This window comes from Lissotriton helveticus, chromosome 4_1 (assembly GCF_964261635.1).
Source record: "Lissotriton helveticus chromosome 4_1, aLisHel1.1, whole genome shotgun sequence".
NCBI lineage: Eukaryota > Metazoa > Chordata > Amphibia > Caudata > Salamandridae > Lissotriton > Lissotriton helveticus.
The window spans coordinates 615,549,345-615,572,891 of record NC_136063.1 but is presented as its reverse complement, the minus strand read 5'-3'; the positions used below and the strand labels follow the sequence as shown (position 1 = coordinate 615,572,891).

The 23,547-nt window shown below is 46.7% G+C and overlaps 1 protein-coding gene across 2 annotated transcripts in view; it reads left to right on the top strand.

Moving 5' to 3' along the window:
• The window catches only part of NKAIN3 (sodium/potassium transporting ATPase interacting 3), a 2,345,632-nt gene that overhangs the window by 1,559,053 nt on the left and 763,032 nt on the right, over positions 1-23,547 (top strand). The gene's annotated exons all lie outside the window — the stretch shown is intronic.

Genomic DNA, 23,547 nt, shown 5'->3' with positions numbered 1-23,547 from the left:
CGAAACATGGATTTTGGAGTGATCAAGAAAAGTCTCTTGTCCCTTGGAAAAGTTCTGGAGTGGAGTTTGGAGAACAATGATCTTTTTCTAGGCATTTAGCCAAAGTGTTTTGGTGATAAATGTACTGGAACACCATATGGGAACACCATACTATGACTTTCATTAGTGGTCCCCCAATGGCACCTTTTTATGGCACCACACTCCTTATTATGCCCTAATTGCTGGACACCATATTGACTGCAGTCACACCACTACTATCCCACCACCACATTCGAGCCTTATTACGAGTTTGGAAGTCTGACTGCCGTAGGACCACGTCCGCTCCCGCCCCTGCCGTATTATGAGTTGACCACGGGGCCGGCTGTGTGGAGGCGGGAATGTTGCAGTGGTGGTGAGTTTTTATATCAAATATACCAATGTATGTGCATTTCGACTGCATATGTGAAAAAATACCGTATACCCATTACTCGGGTTCAGCCCATATGTCCTTGCAACGAAAAGGATACACCTGAAGATCACCGCAAACAGGGTCATAATCCTCTGGGTGAAAAACCTGCTGTGAAGGGGGGGCCTGAAGAAAGAGATCCACGTTGGAATCTGCCTGGAAAAAGAAGAAAGGGGTGAGTATGCACCCCAAATACTTTGTCACCACCACCCTGAAGCAGGCAGTTGGACAGCCGTGGTCCACTCCTTGATCAGGCAACTCGTAATAAGCACAGCAGTGCAGCTTCCCTGTACAACCCTATAATGGCTGCCTTTCCCTGACCACAAACCCAGCAATCTGCTGGCAGTCTCGGTGGCCTTCGCAAAGCCACTCCACCCAACTCGTAATATGGTGGTCGGACCGTCGAGCTCACCATGCTTGGACTGCCACCACCGATATGGCGGTCCAGAGGACCGCCAAACTCGTAATAAAGCCCTCTGTGTTTTACTCACTAAATTATTTATTGAATGGAATGTCGGTTTCAATCAAATAATTATTCCAATTAAATTGAATAAACTTTGCCTAATGTTAATTAAGATTGATAGTGTGATAATAGTAGGCACAACACAAAATCTAAAAGAGGAGGATTTCAATATTTAAGTTAATAATATAACCTTTACTCACCATGAAGGATGAAATGCTTATGCTATATGCATGAGAATGAGGCAGACTGAGTGTGTGTAAGAGCTTAAAAATTGGAGTTAAACATGAACCCACTTGCAATTTGAGCAATTGTGTGTGATTCTGCATAGGTTTTGTTGTTTACTAATACTGTGTGACACTGAAAACCCAGACTGGCTTATACGATTGTTCTATGTTGTCCTAAGGCATTAAATGTTCCTCACATGATGCTGCATGATTGTAGATTAGGTATGGTATGTTGGTGTTCTACCTCACTTTCCTCTTAAAGTGCGATTCCAACCATGCGTCAAAAGTAGTTAAATCATTAGTAATATAGATGGTGAAATCTGATTATAAATCTTTGAAACAATGAGAGGTTATAAAGAAAACATAGTGGGGGTGGAAGTTAAGGTTATGTTACTACTTAACTGGTGAATTTCCCATCTGTTTAGGTTTCATGCTGTACACACTTGTTATCCATCAACCTTTATTAAGTGGATGACAGGAAACACATAGGGAACACAGCCAGTCTCAGAATACAGCAAGAAAAAGAAAAGTGAAGGCAGCAGGAACAGACGGTTTACCATCAGAAATTTACAAAAACCTGCTACAGGAGGTCTCTCCTGTTCTGGTGGAACTGTTCAATAAGATCTTGAGGGAAGGAGAGGCCCCCCAACATCTTGGGATAATGCCTCAATAACACTAATCCTGAAGCCAGGAAAGCCCCCATCCGACTGTGGCTCGTATCGGCCAATATCAATTTTAAATGCCGATTATAAGATTTTTGCGGCGATATTGGCCAAAAGGCTCGGTCAGGTAGCCCCTGATATACTGTGGGATTTGGTCAAGCCCGCTTGGCTACGAAGGAACCATATATTCACATTACACAGAGCTTACTACTCCCCGCAGAGACTGTCAAAATTTTCCCAAACAGGGCCGGTCTCTTGCCCAAGATGTGGATTGGTGGCGGCATCCGACATTCACATGTTTTTTGAATGCCCACAAATGACCCCTTTTTGGGATTCCATAAGTAGTAAACTGTCCTCGATCCTAGATTTTCAGGTCATCATTGACTTGGGATTAGTTGTATTTGGCCTGAGTGGCAAAATCCGCAATGCCGCCTCTAACTTAGTGTTCTATTCCATTCTGGCGGCACGTAGGGAAATTTGCAGACACTGGAAAGACGCCTTGCCACCCACCTTTTATGAATGGCGCTCTTCAATCCTCCAAATTTCGAGACTCGACTTGGCAAGGGGTGGGAATCAGGGTAAAAGAGCGTTTTGGAAGCAGCTAGAGAGGCCTTGTTGACACCTGGGGTTTTTTTTTTCCCCAGGTCCAATGATTAACGCAGACTTGGCTCACCTTCTGGGTCCGCTATAGAAGTGGCGTTGCCTAAAGGGCCCTGGTATCCCGGGCATTATTGTCCAACAGAACAGCCCGCATGCTAGAGTCTCACGGCCTGCCAGCCGATACTGAAGGGATTTGATCACCACCCCTCCTACGCTATCCCTGCCAGCTAAAGCTGAGTCAGTATAAAGGCACTGCCTGATTTTCTGCTCCGCGGCAGCTTTCTGTTTTGACAGATTGGAGCCAAGTACGCAAATGAGGATTTAAAAAAAAAAAAAAGAAAAAGAAAAGTGGTGTCAGGGTTTTGAACCCTGAAGCTTCGTTTCCCCACCCAAAATCCCTTAAGATCTGAGCAAGTTCTTTTTGAGCTAGAGTAGACCTCACCTGTACATTTGTACAACGGCTGAAAGTACACTGAGTATACATGTGAACAGGATCCCACCCACCCAGTAACTAGTAGGGTGTGAAAGAATAGGGAGCCTACTCCCCTCTCTTGATAAGGAAAGGAACCCAATATCCCAACATCCAAGCAATGGAAAACATCAGACATCTGCATTTCTAGAAAATCCGGCAGTGGCTGTTAGAACCCATACCTTGCTACCGCAAAGCCCATCGCTGTTCCTTTGGAGGCATCTGCTGATGGTTTCATCACAAATCAAATCAAATCAAAAAGCTTTATTCGATTATCACAAGGATATCATAAAAGCGTACATTACATTAATCAATTTATAATTAAAATCCAAATAAAAAATGCCAGAAGAAAAGCATATACTCACAGGGAACAGATGAGTTAACATTTTCCATACAAACAAATAAAAAAGTTCAAAAAGCAATCACTAAATATACAAATTCATATGTATCACGTCCCTATTCTCCAATTGTTGTAAACGGTCCAAACCAAAATAATACATGAATTACATAATCATTAGTCATAGGAGCAACATTCATTATATACACATTATTAAAAACCATTTCAATACAATAGTAGATTAAATAAATCGATTCAAATGATTAGCTAAACACAGGATATCACTACTAGAAGACAGTTCATAAGAAATAATTTCGGGTGGGGATGTTGGAGCCATTCTGTACATACACACTCCGATCCAGCCGATAATTATTCTCTAAGTTAATACTTTCTGGGAAGTAGTGTTTTCTCTCTGGTCTTGTCTTTGAGGACCGAGGATAGCGGAACCTGGGGTAAAAATCTTGGAGACCCCAGACAGAGATCGGGCCATCCCCTAATTGTGGAAACCAAGATTGTAGATAAGGCACCACCCGATCGCTCCAGAATCTAACTAGCACCAGGTCGCCTGAAAGGGCCTTTGGAAGGGGGCCGAGCCATCCCACCCTTCTAACACTTCGAATGGCACCATCAATGTTCGCTGGCAAGGGTCGATTCCTAGACAGCCAATAGATGACCTTATGTTTTAAATCCTCCGGTCTCTCGGTTTTTCCCTTTGTAATTGGTAAAACACCAGTGAGGACACAAACAAAGGGGGCGGCAATTGGGGGCAGATGTATATGCTTAGTGTAAACTGGGTTAGTACTAGATTTCTCCTCATATAGAGGGTGAACATTTGGCACCCCTACATCAGCGAAGATACTCTTCGTGGTGATGGATCCGGTGACGGGTGGCGAGGAGATACATGGGCGGTTCTGTGGGACCATGGGTCTATTAGGAGAGATGCTTCCTCTTTGAGGTATTAACTTGGAAACCTTGGTAGCGGATAAGGGCTGTGATGGACCCAATCCTGTCAGGTTCTTATTAGGTTGAGTCGGTGCCCTAAATGAGGTCTCAATATCGCTTAGTCTATCCCCTAAGGAGTTGATTCTTGTAGTCAAGGGGGATAGTAGAGAGGAGACCACTTGCTCAATCAGGGCCAGAAGGGCTGCCTGTTGGGGAGGTGGAAAGGATTCAATACTATCACTGACCTGGGGTACTATAGATGACGTGCTGAAGGACGGTAAGGGATTTGTACAAGGCTTGAGTAGTTTAGCTTCCCTCCCCATGCTGTTATCCCCGGGGCGCTTTCTTGTGACCATAGGAGAATTGGGGAGCCCTAGTTGTTTAATGTTTACTTCTACTAACGGGGATAAGAGAGGGGCAACCAGAATATTATCATTTGCGTTCAACAACGAATTAGTCGGCAGATGTACGGGAAGTGCAGAGCTGGGTAGGGCTTGAGGTGGGTCGACTATGCTCTCAACTGGTACATATTGAATGTGACAAAGGGCGTTCAATTCCTCCAACCAGGAAACACTAGAAGTAGTGTTGAGTAGCTGCACCTCGGGTTGTTTGCAGTCTACGCTGTGAGAGGGCAAGCGAGTTTCTAGGTCTTCCAAATCACGAATAACAGGTAATAATGCCCTGTCTATCCTTTCTACATAGCAGTCAAACCTCCCCCTACTAGGATCACTTGGGAGAGTACAGGGATTGAGAGCCCCCTTATGAGACATAGCGACAGTGCAGCAGACAGAGCCCCGCATAAAGTCAATGGAAGTCCTGGTGACTCTGCAGTGGTTGTAGAAATGTAGGTCAAAGGCACACTATACCTTAATCAGTAGAGGCCAAGGGGTGTGGCCCGTCCCGTCCTTCTCGGGCCTCTGAGGGCCTTTTAGGGCCCCGGGCGCTTACCCGCGCGCGGACCCGCAACGGGGGGGCTCACGCTGTACTTGTGAGCACCTCCGGGGGCGGGACAGGACGTGCGCACCTTCCTCGGCGCAAGGGGTGCTGGGGGATGTGGTCCCCGGTCTCCGGCGTCGTCAGGGAAGCAGGAAGCCCGGTATGGGCAGCAGAGATGCAGCGCTGGAGCTGCGGCGATCCTGGACCCCAAGGGAAAGCTCCCAGGTCAGTTCCCAGTATAGAGAGGTCCCCCCGCTCCCCCCGCTCCCCCGGGGCTCACGCTGTACTTGTGAGTACCTCCAGGGGCGGGACAGGACGTGCGCGCCTTCCTCGGCGCAAGGGGTGCTGGGGGATGTGGTCCCCGGTCTCCGGCGTCGTCAGGGAAGCAGGAAGCCCGGTATGGGCAGCAGAGATGCAGCGCTGGAGCTGCGGCGATCCTGGACCCCAAGGGAAAGCTCCCAGGTCAGTTCCCAGTATAGAGAGGTCCCCCCGCTCCCCCGGGGCTCACGCTGTACTTGTGAGCACCTCCGGGGGCGGGACAGGACGTGCACGCCTTCCTCGGCGCAAGGGGTGCTGGGGGATGTGGTCCCCGGTCTCCGGCGTCGTCAGGGAAGCAGGAAGCCCAGTATGGGCAGCAGAGATGCAGCGCTGGAGCTGCGGCGATCCTGGACCCCAAGGGAAAGCTCCCAGGTCAGTTCCCAGTATAGAGAGGTCTCTCTTGCTTTTTCCTGCTCATTCTCCCACCTATCACATTTAATAACTGATGTTTGGCCTTGTCTATTGAAAACAGCAGAGAGATGTGAAACTAAAAACATGCACATTTGACTGGTAGCCTTTATTTGTCAGAATATAAATGTATACACAAGATGTCACATAAGTGCCAAAGTGCATTTCAATCTAGGATATAGCATTGGCGTTTGTGAGACTTGAAATCTATTGCTTGTGTTTCCCTTGTCTTTTTGCTTCTGACCTTCTGTTTTTGACTGTGTACTCAACTTCGTTTTTGCCGGTTTTAGGACTCTGGTCACATTACCACTGCCGACCAGTGCTAAAATGCATGTGCTCGGTGTCTAAAATAAAATGACATTTGGTTTCCCGATGATTGGCATATTTGATTTACTAATAAGTCCCTAGTACAGTGCACAGTGTGTCCTGCACCTGTAAATCAAATGCTACTAGTGGGCCTGCAGCACTGATTCACTCTAGACAACCACACACAAAATGAGTTGAAGTTTACCCTGTATAAACTGATGACCTATTGCCTAACTGATGAGCCTTCCTGAGCTAGAGTTGTGGGAGGAGCTTACACTTGCACCTGAATAGAGCTGTGCCTGTCTCCATACAAAGAGCTGCTGCATACCCCCCTCTAGTGTGTCTGGAACGAAGCCCAGGTAGGGCACGGTCTTCTGCACTACAAAGACAATTCTTTGAGGTCTCCCTACACTTCTGGACTGAGAACATTGTGCCAGGAAGAAGAGCAGTTGTGCTTCCACAGGAGTGACTGCCACTTTGCTGCTTCTTCTTGCTTGGGAGTGAGAGGACTGATATTTGCTCTCTGTATTCTGCTTTCTAAGGTTCTCCAAGGGCGTGACTAAGTTTGCTTGCTATTGCTGAAGTCTCAGGGACATCAAAGACTTCACCTGTATCTTGCTTCCAGAACCGGGGCTCTTATGCTGTGAGTCATAGTCAAGTGGTGCCAAATCCAGTCCTAGGCCCATAGAGGTGTATTTGGTGCTGCAACAAAAAAATCAACGCATTGATTCCAAGCGTCAGTTTGGAACCGGCACATCCCTGTGAAATCGATGCATCACTCCTGCCTGCACCAAAGCTGTGTTCACCGCTCACCAAACATGTGGGGCACTGACCTCGTCTTTCAATGCAGCCCAACTTTGCCACAGTGCCTCCGAAGAACCGCCACTGCGTCAGTCTCGAGCACCACCTCACCGAAGTCTGTGATACACCTCTCCAACTCTGATGCAGCCTTGCCCTGCGTGGCCTTCAACCACCGCATTGCCTTCAGCCCAGCGGTTCAACATCAATGCCGAAGAAACGACGCAGCGTGCTCTCGATATCGGTGCATCATCGACACCATGTCTCCTTCAGGAACCGAGGTCTTGCACAGGCAACCGATTACAGTAACCTGTATCCTATTTATCTTGTTACTTTCTCCCTGGCTGCTCAGCCAGTGTGAATGTGATGCATGGAATGTTGTTGTGATGGTCATGAACTTAATGTTTGGGTGCCTGGATGTTTGAGTGTGACAGTTGGAGTATGGGCTGAGCAGCAGCCAGACTGCTCCTGGTTGGGCTGCATCTCTACAACTCAACTACTTGTAACTACAATTAATAAATCTACATAAAACTATGTCCTGGCTATGGATTTCATCACTACATCGATGCATCACCTCCTCTGAGCAACACATTGTCCTGGAGCAGCAAGGCTTCTGCGACCCTGCACCATCCCAAGGAACCACTGCCTCACCTGCATCCATGATGCCTTACCACCTCTGCGGCACGCATCCTCTTTGATTTCTGACGTATTTAATGTACTGCAAGGGGGTCTGCATGACTCCTGTATCCGGCCTGCACTCCATCGCTGTCAGGCTGAACTTTTTGATTTTCCTGGTCAAGCGCGACCAGACAGTCCGAGTTGAAGCTATAGACTTCTAGACACTACATTTGTATTTAAATAAAATCATATCTTGACTTGTGCATGTTGAAGTTTTTGTCATTTTGGTCTTGTTTTACTCAGCTAAATATTGGCTATTTTTCTAAATTGGTGCAGAGTACTTTTGCGGTGTTACTGCGTGTATTCACAACTACTTTAGGCATTGGCTCTTTTTGCCTGACTGCTCTGTGCCAAAGTACCAGAGGGTGAACACAGGTAAACAATTAGTGTGCACTACACTTACCCTGACAAGAGTGTGGGTCCCTACCTGGACAGGGTGCATACCTCTGCCAACTAGAGACCCCATTTCTAACAGAGTTGTAGAAAAGGCACATTTTGCAATCATTTCCATCTATAGCATTTATTCAGAATTAAGGGTCAACGTGTAGAGTAACCGAAATTTTGTTTTGAACATTGATATTGACTTGAAACATGAAGTCTCACTTTCTCTTCATAGGCAAGAACTTTTAATTTCTTCTCTTAAATGTTCGTTCCTTACCAAAACATGCAGGTGACAATAATTACCTATTCATGACAGTAATCTGGACACACTGTCCTAGCAAAAATGTGTATGAAGGATACTTCTGGTGCACATACAGTACACCCCAATCCCTGATGACGACTCCACGATTTGTAAAAACAGATTAGGAAGGAAAGGAGAAGGATTAGGCAGTATGCAGAAACCAGACTTGAGCTACAAACTAATTAATAACTGCAAGCTCAGTCCCGAAGTAGATTTACTTGCCTTCTTGATTAATCTCAGCTCTTCAAAAAGCGGTCTCATGATCATTAAATTGATTATCACTCCCTGAGACAAATCATTAGGCTCATTGGTTCTCTGGTAAAAACTATTGCATCCTGTGCTATTAAATTTGCTAATTTCATCATTCTAGGTGATCTGAATTCCACATGGATAAACTTGGGAAATCAGAGCGTTCGTTATTGGAGAGCATAAATTCTTTCAACTTCATGCCGATCGTAAGTGCCTGACTGACTCAGCAAGCCATTCACTAGATGCGTTTACCAACAAGCAAAAAATCTGCTAGGCAGCGCACCCATAGACGGAACATTTGGTTGTACTTTTTCCATTGATTGTTAAGTCCTCTAAGAGGGGTTCAGAAGTTAGACATCTAGGCACATCCCTCAATGATTTTTACAATTGATAAATTGCGTCCACTCTGGGTGACCTATCACTTACAACATGAACATCTCCTTGTCAACGGTGATCCTACATAAGCAATTAGTGAGTGCACTGAAACATGTTTATACTAAACCCAATTTACCCTTGGCACTGTGGTACTCCTTAGAACTCCAAAATAGAAAATGACACTAAAAGGCTTTAGAGCATTAGTGGACATCCAAGTATGACACTGCTGCAAGCAAACTTATAAAATAGCAAATAAAAGCATAAAAACATGTGAGGAAGGCTTGTATCATTTATTATGCTCAAGGCTTGTATCATTTATTATGCTCAAAAGGTTAAAGGACTAACCATTCCACTATGGAAAAATTGTGCCCAGTAAAATCCTTATTAAATCCACAACCCTTAAAACGGGCTGGCAATTTTGTCAAGACAAAATAGAGAAACTGTAAGCCACCACTAGATTTGGAAGTTGGAGGTCACAGGATGAAATAACCTTCGTCATTCAACAAAGGCGCTACTCACTCATCTATTGTCCCATCAACAGAAAAAGACACATTTGCTTTAAAAACGATCAAATCTGGGCTTCCATTGTCCCATTATTGTCTTTAATATACTGTCTGATAGTATTGTGCCAACAGATCTTTTGAATCTATCTTTAATTGCATTCTCTGTGCCTATGAGTAGGAAAAGAGCAGCTGTTAAACCTCTTTTTTTATTTATTAATTTTTATTAAATTTCAAGAAAAAGTGGAATTCATCACAGTCATACAATGCAAATATACAATTGTAACTTAGGAAACAAGCAAAAGAAAGGGGTTGGGTACCGTAGACATTTCTCTGCACAGTTTGGCATTATACATTCAGCAGTGCGAGTTGTTCGTCAACCCGGGTGATCTGGGGGGGTTCGCAAATGTGACCTCTGTACTCATTCCAGTTAGACCAGATATCGATCCATTTCTGTGGGCATCCCCTGGCCACATAAACCGTCTTCTCCTGCAGCATGCGCCAGTCCATGTCCACTTTCCAGGGGCCCAGTTTCGGAGGTCCTGTAGCCCCCCACAACCTAGCAATGTTCCTTTTTGAGATAGCAAAGCCCAACGTGGCCCAGATCCTCCCACGTTGTGATGAATCAGTGGGCTCCCATATGTTTAGTAGACACCTCTTAGTCTCTACCCGCAGCTCCACCTCCCATACCTCCCGCATACATTGATGTATCCGTCGCCAGTAAACTTGGAGCACCGGGCACTCCCACACAATATGGAAGAATGTTCCTGCCTCTCCACACCCCCTCCGGCAAAGGCCATCCACTCCGCGGCCCATCAATTGCAGCCTAGTCCCCGAAAGATAGACCTGATGGAGAATTTTGAGCTGAATCAAGCGAAGTCTCGCCGATATGGCCACTTACTTAGGGGACGCTAGTGCATTTTTCCACTCTTCTTCGTCTATTTCCAACTCATCTGACTCCCACTTAGTTTTCAGGGATTGCAAAAGATCTGGGGAGTTGTTTATAATTTGTTTATATGTGAGGGAAATGGCGTGTTCGGGGAGGTGGCCATCCAGTAATCTGTCTGCCTGGGGGGATGAGGCCGGGGGAAGCGATCCTGCAGGAATGTTAGATTCGAGGGAGTGTCGGACCTGTAGGCATCGGTAGTGTTCCGTGTGTGAAAGCTCATATATCTGTTGGAGTGAAGTGAAGGACACTACACCCCCCGAACCCCATAAGTCTTTGATGTGGGAGATCCCGATCAAGTCCCAATTGCGGAACCCCTTGGTTTGGCTCAGGGTGCCCAGCCTTGTTAAACCTCTTTTGAAGAACCACTAGCTGATCTCACCAATCCGAAAATCTAAAGACCAATATCGCTTTAGACTCTACCTTCTCCCTGTGAATAAATAGTTGTCCAGCTATCTAAATGAAAGCAAATTACTAGACTATGTGCAAACAGGAGTCAGGTCTTCACACAACACAGATGCAGCTTTGTTAGCTGTTTCAGATAGCATCAGATCTATACTAGCCAAGGGAAAATCATTCCCTCTAATTTTAATACATTTCTTGGCAGCTTTTGACACCGTATCCCACTCAATTTTGTTGCAGCTAGGAATCTGCAATTCAGCATTCAAAGGGCTAGGTCCTTTTTGACAGGAAGGTCATGGCTTGTTTAGTCAGACTGTTTTTATTTGGACCTAGCCTCACTCCATAAGGAGGTCCTTCAAGGATCTTCTTTAAGTCCTAAGCTATTTGATGTGCATGTGATTCCTTTAGCTAGGGTAGTCTGGTCCTTCGGGTTGGATACACTGTCATATGCTGATAACACACAGCTGTTTATCTCAATTGTTTTTAGAACCTTTATGTAATCTGCACCAAAACTGCTTAAAACTCAATTGTGAAAAAACCAAAGTGACGCTTTTCGGGCAACAAATCATCTCCTGGACACAACTTTGGTGGACTTCAGAACTGGACACCTCTCTGACCCCAGCAACAGTGGACAGTAATCTGGTCCTTAAATTTAACAATCAACTTTCATTCAATCCCCGGATCACACCAGTAGCAGGTACGTGCAACAACATCCAGATTGGACTACAGTAATTCTTTATAGAAGATCAAAACACTTACTTCAAAAAGAAAAACTGGTCAAAACGCAGAAGTGTGTCTATTGTTAGACCTTTCCAGACATGACTCTATGTCCCAGCATTTTAGAGTATTACATAGGTTGTGCATTGAGAAACAGGAACATTTAAAGCACTTTGTCTGAGATTCAGAGCCCTGCACAAGGAAGGCCCTGTCAGCTTGCAACGGCTCATGGGTCCTTGCAGACAATGAAGGACCCCAGGATCCTCAGCTCTCAACCTCGTCAATATCCCTACGTTTTATAGAGCCAGATTTAGTGATCGATCCTTCGCAAATAGAGTGGCCAAACTCTGGGACGAGCTACATAAGGAGATAAGAGCCACACAAGTAGAAGCCACCTTTAGAAAAAAAACGAAAAACCTGACTGGGACTGTTTAATAGTGTTGTTCTCACTGTTGTTCATCTTGCCCAAGCACCAGGATGCCAGCTTGTGTGTATTCATGGACTTCACAAACAAATAACATAATATAACAGAACAGAAGCAAAATCAACTACACTTTCTCCAATCCACTGAAAGTGCAAAGCCTGGCCGTTTTTCTAGGGAATGAATAATATGCCGGCAAAACATAGAGCGCCTGTGGTTTCAAGCTCTCTCCCTTGTGTGTTTCTCTGCCATTGCAAATCCTCAACCATCACTTTGTGTTGCTCTCTTTCTCATGTGCATCATTTTTCCTCCTCCTTAATTCTTTCTCTCCCACTCCTGCCCACGATCCATTGCTTCCCTCAGCCACTCTCTGTTACTTGCCCACCACTCGTGGTCGTTTCTGCATTATTTGGAAGGCCCAACAGCTTTAATTTTCTGCTAGGCCAATTTACTTGCTTTAACACAATTAAACATGTATTTCTTAGTTTACTGTGTCAAGTGGCATCCTCCATCTTTGATCGGTACATGAAAACAAAGCAAAACAATTGCTCCACCTTCATTCAGTGAACCCACGCGTGTATGGTGGATGAAACATGCACATCATCACGCATGCAAGAGACAGGTAAATGGTACATACACCACTAGCATAATGATGCAAATGTATAATGTGCACGTTCAGTCATGATATATTTTTTCTTTTTCTTTTTTTGTTTCTCCAGGCTGCACAACATCACCAAAAAGTATTTTGCTTTCTACCAATGGTGTACTCAGAATCACCAAAACGCTCTGGAAAGCCAATAGGTCCCAAGCTGAGACCTATTGATTTTGATAATCATTGTTTACTTGACTATCGCTTAGATGGGGGTGTGTATTGCCATAAATAGGCTTGAAACTTGAGCCAAGACAAGATATTACTTGTAATCTACAAATGTTGACAGTAGGAAAAACTCATACTATGTTTCATGTAAAGTCACACTTATTTTGACATATTGATGTAACATTCTGTGGCTCTTGCAACTGAAGCCTGGACAATAAGACACAGAGTTAAGGCCTGATTTAGATCTTGGTAGGACTGGTCCTACCACTGCTTTTTTGGCGGTCTTCACACTCGCTGCTGTGGTGATCCGCCCGCTTGATTTAGATGTTGGCTGGCTATTAGAGGGAAGACCTCCACAGTCCCACCACCTATGTCAGAATCTTCTTCCTGCATCAATGGCGTCGGAGGCTGAAGCGGCTTTCAGAGGGACTCCCACCAAGATTCCTCTCATCCAGATTACACTGCGCCTTTCTGTCAAGACAAATGTGGCTGGGAAACCTCCAAGTGTGAGTTGGCGGAATAGAAGAAAAAGAGGTGACAGCTCACCTTTAATCAGGGTCCAACCACCGAATTCATCTTCAACGCCATTGTCCAGGTCCTTCCTGTGCTGCTGCTACTTGACCACAATGCTCAGCCACCCTATTGTCGTCTGAACCTAAGGTAGACTTTTGTGGTGGGTGTGGGTGTACATTCAATAGTTTGTGTATGTTGTTGGTTTGCAATGCTATATGTTAAATAAATGGGCAGTACACATTACCAACATAAACATTTTAACAGATTCACAATATGTATGTGCATTGAGATGAAAATAAGTTGTGCTTACCTGTCTCCACACCACCATTTCCTGACTTCATCAGGACTCCGCATCCAGAACACCGCCAGCACAACTGGAACATCTAAATCGGTTTGGTGCAATACCGCCGACCTGAAAAGACAGAGTACTGCTAGCCAGCAGAAAATACCTCTGCGGCAGCAGGAACCTGCCTATTGCTATAACATCTAAATACGGCGGGCCGACCAAGGTCATCTTGACGAAGTACTTGGGACTGCCGCCACGGCATGAGGGCGGTAATACCACTAACATCTAAATCAGGCCCTTAGTAAAGACAGACATTGGACTCATAATGCCATGGACCATTGCAAAGCGCATGCGTTTATAAAATATGAAAGGTAAATAACTGAATAAGCACACAGCCATTCATATGAGCTTGCACACTTACACATAAATACACCTATGTGTAATCTCTCTCTCACATACACACTCATGTATACAAACATACCTGCCACATGTAAAATCTTGTCAGTACCTTCAAAACACACACACACAATTCTACAATAGTGACTTTGGACATATGAGCTGTGGTCAATGAAACTGTTCATGTTGTGTAGGCCTACGTATATCATTTTTGATGCTCTGGTACTATTCCATATTAATAGAAGGCCAGGGCGGAATTTTAAATTCCGCTTGTGGAATTTGAGAAATGTGGAAACTCCATGTTACTCTTGTAACATGCCTGGCAAGGGCATAGCTACCAGAGTTGCAGCTGGTGCGATGCAGCCTGGTCCAGAGGTTGGTGGGCAGCCCAACTGCAACAGACCCTTCAGCCCTGAGAGTGTCCCTATTGGTAGTAGAGGTGCGAGGAACTGCTGCAGCACTGCACCCCTAAATTAACCATGATTGAGTCAGGAAGGTGAATGAGAAATACTATGACTTTAATTTTCGTTGTTCGCTTGTCACATATGCTGCACCTTCAAAGACCAGGGTCAAATGTCAGACGATTGACAAATTGCTGTTCAATTCTTTTTTCATGGAGTCTGGGTTTATGTTTCTTTCTGCAAAGTGTGAGGATTTTGTAAAGCAAACTAGGTGACAGTCTTGCTAGTGTGAAAGGAAAGGCTGAAAGGTATAATTTTTTCTAACACAAAATACAATTTAAATACCTATTGTATGTATTTATGTATTTATTTATTTGTGAAACCAAACGCCCGACCGCCCATCCTCACTCTATTGATCCTTGGGACCGTCACTAAAAACGCGGAGGAGGATCTTAAGGATCTAGTGGCGCAATACCAAGAAAAAAGACTTTGAATCGGCGTCGGCCCCTGTCCGTGCAGGGCCTTAAAAACAAGACATGCTGCCTTGAACGAAATTCTCTGCTGGACAGGTAGCCAGTGAAGATCAGCCAATGCTCCAGTGGAGGAGGCGGATCGAGGACGCGCTAGGGCCAGCTTAGCTGCCATATTTTGTATCCTCTGGAGTTTTAGGATTAAGATTTTTGGGGCCCCCAGAAGCAGTGCATTGCAGTAATCTAAACGACTAAGAATAGAACTGCGCACTACTTCTGTTCTAGCCTCTGCAGGGAGGAGTGGTAAAATCTTGCGTAGGGCGCGGAGTAGGCCCATACAAGTCGATATGGTTCTGTTCACTGAAGCATCAAGCTGCAGGTTGAATTCAAACAGGACTCCCAGATTACGGGCCGACTCAGCGGCCTCTACCGTACCAGGAATAGATACAGGCCAAAAGTCGTCCTATTAATGAACTGTATAAACATTTCTAAAATAAATGCACAGTTAGAAAAGCACACAGGAAACACTTTATTTTAATTCTGAAGTGTGATGGAAACAAAGATTTTACTAGGATGAAAACAAATCAAAAATAAATAAAGTCCCTGAGCAAAAGGATGCTTACTACGTCGTACTACCGCCTGACTACAGTAATACCATAGAAGGCAGTATCCGACCTGCAAATAGCCTTGAGACCAAATTAAAATTACCCTCACTCTGTGAGTTTAAGGGTTATAAGTAACGTCAGTTTTGAACCTCTGTGTAAATCCCACAACAAGTTTTTAAAAAAAACAATATAAAAACAATATACTGTAAAAAACAGTTAAAACCATCAGTTTATTAAAAAAAGTTTTTAACTGATCAAGACATAATCTTGAAGTCAATACATAATACATTCATTACAACAAAAACAATTTGCAAATTACACATTAAAAACCAAAAGTCGACGCGGCGTTTCGGTGCTTTATGAAGATGGGAACACCTTCTTCAGGACGGTTTTTATCTCTCAAATTTTCAGAGATTCATGTGAAAGTTTACACATATAGAAGACAATGATACGGCTACTTGATCATTTAGCGGTGTATCGTGCACTTTAGGAGAGAGTCTTTTTAACATCCACCTGTTGATAAGCGTTTCATTGGGTCTATGCTGTACTAAGGGTGACCACCGTATGAATCAATGATAATAGGGCCAACACGATAGTGCTTCAGTTAAATGGATCAATACGATCCCATCGTGGAGTCACGTGTAAGCGAAGTATTAAATCTGCGCTTCAGAAAGCTGTACCAAGACCCGGTGACAGGGAGGCCGCTGATTTCCAATAAGATTAATGCAACCATGTGAAGATAAAAATAGCGGCAGAGGCAACAAGTTCCAAGACGTTCCCTCTTCTAAAGTGTAGCGCAGATTTAATACTTCGCTTACACGTGTCTCCACGATGGGATCGTATTGATTTGGCATGTGGCGCAAAGAAACTGAACAACGTAAAAGGAAAATTGAGAGTAGGTTGGAAAAAGAGCTGCGAAAAGCAGCCCACCTAGCTGCTCAGAAACTAGAAGGAGAGATAAAGGAAAGAGAGAAAGCCAAACAGAAACTAGAAATGGAAACATCAAGCCAGTGCCCGGTTAGAACGCCCTCCATGCTCTACCCTGATTTATCCGCGAGACAAAAACGAGAGAGCGATGATCTGCTGTTAGGCCCTCCGACCATCTACATGCCCCCTCCATATGCCCTTTCCCAACCCCTAGCACAGCACTCACCACCCCCAGGTACAAACGAGGGTAGCGCCACAGCCTCGGCCCCCATGGCCTCTGTGCCGGCCGAACCCCTTGTATTAAATACTACGCAAACGGCAACGTTGGGCGACCCTGAGATCCGAGGGACCGGTTCCGCAAGAATAAACAGACTAAGCAAAGATGAGCGAACAGGGATCGACAAGATAGTAAGAACCCTGGTAGAAAGGAAGGAAGGTGAAGAGTACATCACGGATATGTTTAAATCATATACAGGGAGTCACAGACGACACTTTACTGTACGACTGTGTTACCATGTCTTGAACGCATACGAGGACCGATATCGAGACAAAGGTCCCGAGGGCCTAACGACTCTGTACCGGAAGGTCGATATCGGGGATGAGGGCGAGTGTGATGTGACGGACCTCCTTACGCGTACGCTTGAGGTTTTCCGCCACCTCACTGAACGTGAATCGGGAACTAAACCCACGACATCCGTGGCGACCGAACCACAAACTGAGCAACCTAGCGCCATGATGCCAATACGAGAGGCTGCCCCTTACTGGGTGCCTCCACGAGGTGCAGGGACTCACGATGATGCAAACCACCAAGATGCAAAAGGAAGAGTAGTGTACAACTGGGTCTACCAGCCATGGGACCGACAAGAGATTCTGACATTCCGGAAATCTCTACCCGACCTACGTAAAAACCCCACTGCCTTCTATACTGAATTGGGTACAGCCCTAGGTTCAACGATTATGACCCTGGCTGACATCGACTTGTTTTTCGGGTTATGTCTACCAGCTGATGTGTGGAAGCAAATCCGGAAAGTCGACCACCATGAGCTGCTCGGACATACCTGGACACAATTCGAGGAAATTGATAAACAACGAGGACCGGGACAAAAGCCTTTGAAATCCATTTTAGACCTCCCAGATAAAATCGTGCAGAAATTAAAAACCCTGATTCCAGAAAAGAAAGTGGACTGGTCGATAGTAACGGCCTGTCGCCAGAAACCCCAGGAGGATGTATCGGAATACTTCTCTCGGTTCGAAACAGTGTTCTCCGATTACAGCGGCCAAGACATGACCACTGCAACCGGACACCATCTATTTGTCCAGAATTATGTTAAGGGTCTGTCATCCGAGGTCTCCCAGAAACTACAGGCTAGCGAGAGTAGTTGGGCAGCCTCCAAACCTACGGCTATCCTCCAGATGGCCCAATATTATGAACATCAGAAAAATGAAAACGATAGGGCAACAGAGAGAAAGAAGAAGGACTTGAAAGAGAGGGTGATGATAGCCCAGCTGCAAGGGGTGACTATAGGACGAGACCAATACCGGGGAAACTATCAGACGAACGCCCCTAAGTCCCAAGACCGTACTTCGACTCCCCACAGTGGACGTACAGACATTAGAGAGGACCAGTGTGCTTTCTGTAAAGGGACTGGCCATTGGAAATCCCAGTGCTCAGTTCTTCTGGACATGGTCAGAAGCAAAGACCCCAAGGACATAGCAAATGGGCCGAGAAATAAGGGACAACAGCGAGGGCCCCCAAATGACACGACTAACGACAGATCAGGTAGACCAAATACATTTGATCGACCCAGGCAGAACCAATACCAGCAATCTGACTATGATGACACCCACAACTTTGCATAGGACTGCCAAGGGCAAGGGAGGGATCCAGTCGAGCTCTATGTTGACCAGCAAGGCCCTTACGTCACTGCTAAGGTCCTGGGTACCAAGTCTCCATTTCTGGTAGACACTGGCGCAACACGTAGTGCGTTATCTAAACGACTGATTCCGGGGGCACCCTTGTCTGGCTCACTTATAACATCGACAGGTTTCGATGGAACGCCCTCCACTAACCCTTTGTCCGCCCCGATCCTCTTTGACGTAGAAAACAACACAACTGACACCACGTTTTTGCTTTCCTCCAATAGCCCTGACGCCATTATGGGACTTGACCTATTGAAACACTTTCGAGCGACGATCAGATGTTCTCAAGACGGAGTTCGAGTTTTCCTTTACGACAACCCTGTCCTACTTAGACATTGCCCTCCCCGACGCATGTTTTCCATCTCTGACGCTCACACATCCTTACTTGACACTCTGCCTCCGTATCTGTGGGCCAAGGCGGATTCGGACGTAGGGCGCATGCTGATTGACCCAGTGCACATTACTGTCCGACCAGGCGCAACTCTCCCAAAACTTCCACAATATCGGATATCGCCCGAGGGCGAGAAGGCATTAGCTAAGATTATCCAGTCACTGATAGACGCAGGAGTGGTAGAGGAAGTAGTTAGCAACGTTTGCAACAGCCCTATCTTGCCCATCATCAAGAAACAGGGAGAGTGAGATGAGAAAGCATACCGTTTTATCATTGACCTACGAGAGATCAACAAAGTAGTGGTACCCCAGTACCCTGTGGTCTCGGACATCACCACCATCCTGACTTTGATTCCTTCTACTGCCACCACCTTCACTGTCATTGACCTCAAAAACGCATTCTTTTCCATCCCCATCCACCCAGACAGCCGATACCTCTTCGGCTTCACCCTAAAAAACCGCTCATATAGGTTCTGCCGAGCACCCCAGGGCTACACAGAAAGCCCTAGCATCTACAGCCAGGCCCTCAAGAGACAACTAGATCAAGTCAAGTTACCCGACGGAGTGGTGTTAGTGCAATATGTCGATGACATCCTCTTAGCAGCCGACACCACTCCATTAGCAGTCACAGCCACCATTCAACTCCTGCACTTCCTTGCGGAAAATGGCCACAAGGTCTCCAAGAAGAAATTGCAATTCTGCCAACCCCAGGTCACTTACCTAGGCCACCTTTTGTCCAAAGACGGAAGGAAACTCACTCCTGATCGAATCCAAACCATTCTCGATACTCCTGTCCCTAAGACCCAGAAGCAGGTACGCTCCCTATTAGGCCTCACCTCCTTCTGCCGACAGTGGTTACCAAACTTTAGCCTCGTTGTGAAGCCACTGCTTTCTCTGCTAGGTAAAGACGTCCCCTTCCCACTCCCTTGGACCCCTGAGTGTCAAACCTCCTTCACGGAACTACGAGATGCCCTTTGTTCAGCCCCTGTCCTAGGTACCCCTGATTACAAAAAGCCCTTCTCCCTTTACACTCACGAAAGGGAGGGGTGCGCTTTATCTGTCCTGACCCAGGCCATTGGCCCAAAGCAACTACCGTGCGCTTACTTCTCTGCCACTCTTGACCCTGTAGCCAGAGCCTTGCCTGCCTGCCTTCGAGCTGTAGCTGCTGCTGCAATCTCTATCCGACAGAGTGAGGGGATCGTACTCTCGAATTCCCTCACGGTACTGGTACCCCATGCAGTCGACACCCTCCTGAACCAAACCAAGACGCAACATCTGACGAGTGCACGACTGACTGGATACGAACTGACTTTGCTTGCACCCCATATCGCCCTGAAAAGATGCACCACACTGAACCTGGCAACTCTGTTACCCCTGCCGGAAAACGATCCCAACGTGCACCCTGTACATGACTGCGTGACTCTTACGGACGAGCAAACTAGAAGCAGGGTTGACCTTAGAGACACGGCTTTCCCTGATCCTGACGGAGAGCTGTGGGTGGACGGTTCTTGCATCAAACTCCCCGATGGCACCACTTCCGCTGCCTATGCAGTCACCACGGCCCGAACTGTAGTTGAGACAGCCCGTATCACGCAACGATCTGCCCAGGCAGCGGAACTGATTGCCCTGACCCGAGCCTGCATCCTGGCAACGGGAACTACAACGAACATTTACACCGACAGCCAGTATGCCTTTGGGGTGGTTCACCATTTTGGGCTCCTTTGGAGGGAAAGGGGATTCTTGACCTCACACGGCACCCCCATTTTGCACGGGGATCTAGTCTCCGCCTTGATCGAGGCCGTCCTTCTCCCCAACAAGCTTGCAGTCGTCAAATGCCAGGCACACAAAAAGGTGACGGACATCATTGGGCAGGGAAATGCGCTAGCCGACATCACTGCCCGAACGACAGCTGAAAATAGGACGACAACACATATGTACGTGACCAGGTCACAAGCAGAAAAACTGGACTGACGCTAGAGACACTATTAAAGACATTCAAACGGCTAGCACACAACACGAGTTGACTGAATGGACACGGGTGGGATTAAAAGACGATGAAGGCTGCTGGCGGACAAGAGACACAAACAAGTGGTTGCTACCTGATTCATACTTGATCCCCATACTGGCTATGGCTCACTCCCCTGCCCACATAGGATCAGCCCCCATGATCGAACTTGTCTCCAGGGTTTGGCACAATGATAAAATCACAGATTCCGCCAAATGTCTGGTCCAACAATGCTTGATATGCCTGCAACACAACCCCGGGAAAGGAACTGTAGTGCCCCGGGGAGGATTTGGGGTCCCAAACCACCCATTTGAGGTCCTGCAAATGGACTACATCCAGCTAGATAGGTGCCAAGGCCTGAAATATGTACTTGTCGTGGTGTGCGCCTTTAGCAAATGGGTGGAAGCATACCCAACCCGTGACAACACTGCTATGGCCACCGCGAAGGTACTGTTAAAGGAGTTTTTCCCCCGTTACGGCCTTTGTCGTATTTTATGGAGCGATAATGGCCCCCACTTCATAGCCGAAGTCATCCAGTTCATCTTAAAGGGGTTGGGCATCAAGCAAAAATTTCACGCAGTCTTTCACCCCCAGTCCGCTGGACTTGTTGAACGACACAATGCCACACTAAAACTTAAGCTGGCCAAGATAGTAGCTACCACGGGTCTGAAATGGCCAGACGCCCTCCCAATAGCATTGCTATCGATGCGTTCCACCCCCACCCGACATCACTTAACCCCTTATGAAGTTATTTTCGGCCGACCCATGAGTATCTGGTCTGCACCAAAGCCAACTTCCATTCATGGCGTCCCGGACGTCCTAATGTCTGATTATCTGTATAAGTTGACTGAAACTCTGTCTGTCATTCATCAGCAGGTGCAGCAGGCCATCCCCGATGCTTCCAGGGGTCCGGGCCACGCCATCCAACCCGGGGATTTTGTGCTGATCCGAAACTTTCAGCGGGCGAAAAGTTTGGAACCCCGGTGGACGGGCCCCTGGCAAGTGTTAATCACCACCCGGACGGCTCTTCGTGTGGAGGGGAAAAGGCATTGGCTGCACGCACACCACTGTAAGAAGGTCTCCCCGACCCTGGCCACGACAGAAAACATCGGCGACCAAGAAGAGCTCCTGAACAAGGACCGACCGTCACTAACCTGCTATCCTGATATCGAAGCACTTGAACTTTCAAAATTCCCTGATCCCACTGTGCCATCCAGAGAAGGGTATTTCCTGCGTCGAAAGGAGGGAGCTTCGGCTAAGTAGACCACAAACTAAGTTGAATCTCAAATCGGTGACACAAAGCAATCAAGGGCTGCCTGGAGAGAAGCGAAACTAAGTCTGTGGTTCTGCCCACTACCGAGCACCTTGAAGATGAAGATGATGGAAGCGCCAGATAAGAAGATGATCGAAGCGCCAAATAAGAAGATGATGGAGACAACAGGAAATACCCACTACAGAAACCTAAGAACAGACAGACTCCACAGCTCAAAGACAATTGCACTCTTCATCGCAATCCTTTTTTGCTTTCTCCTCATGACCACACTCTGGATTGTGGAAGAAAATGCACCTGCTCACGAAACATTCCTGACCACTGCTCAGCCTGCCACCACGAAGGAACATTATCTGATTTCGCTCTCTCCCCAACTCAGAGAGAGGCGAAAGGAGTTTTGGAATAACTCTTTCGTACAGCTCCTTCACCAGCACAATCTTGCCACCAATGCCACCAACTGTTGGATCTGTGGGTTGCTACCCCACGCCACTGGACACTCGATACCATTCATCCCTTCACCCTTCTCAGTTCATGGCTCCTGCCTTGCTTGGCTGATCCTCTTGCAAGAAAGCTATAAGGACAATGCCACCTCCAGCAAAACCGTAACGCATTTCTCCCACGGGGTCCGGCGAAACAAAACAAAGACACACTTCTGCCCGCAGACCTCCAACGACTCCATCCACATGGACATCCCTGCTAAAGAACGAATTGAAATACCAGGTGTTCAACAATCCAACCAGACCCACCTTCTCCTACCTGCGGAAACGAACGGCTGCCACTCTGACTGTGGCCCTATCAGTCGTCAACGTCACAGGCCACATGTGCATAGAAGGACATGGGACACAGCTGGTGGGCCGCAGTGCTTGCCGGTTGACCAGAACTTTGGACACTACGGATCCACCTTCCTTTGTATCGTCCCCAAACATGTATTTCGTCTGCGGCACAAAGGCCTACACCTGGCTCCCCAAAGGCTGGGGGGGCACTTGTTTCATCTCCTTCGTCCTTCCTCCGACTTATGTGGCCCCAGCGAATCATCATAGGCAAAAACGAGCCAAGGACATTGAGCAAGCCGACTCAACAGGAGCACAGTTCCTCGATGCTATGAAGGGACTTGTTCCTCTTTGGGGCCCGATGGCAAACAGCCGGGCCATCCGACATTTGACTCAGGCCGTTGAGACGACAATGAACATCACAGCTGGTATCTTTGCCAACAACACCGCCGAACTCCAAGCGGTCCGCTTGGTGGCCCTACAGAACCGCCTTGTCCTAGATGTGGTTCTTGCGGACCGTGGTGGAGCATGCCGCATTATTGGGTCCAGCTGCTGTACATACATACCGGACAACTCGCCCTCAGTGTACAAAGCCATCGAACATCTTCACAGACTCTCTTCGGAAGTCCACCAGGAACAGGAAGAATGGTCGCTTGGTGGTTGGTTCTGGAACACCGTTAAGAACTGGGGCTGGAGACTGTTCACCATTATCCTAATTCCTGTAGTAGTAATATGTGGCCTATGCTTAGGAATTCAATGTCTGCCACCCCTGTGTTCATTATGTGCAAACTGTATTTGCCCTAAGGCCGTGGACTTTGGAAATGAACGCATGGGAGCATTATATGATGCCGAGGTTGGGAATTTGATGAAGATTGACATTGAGTAGGCAAGTTGGCTAG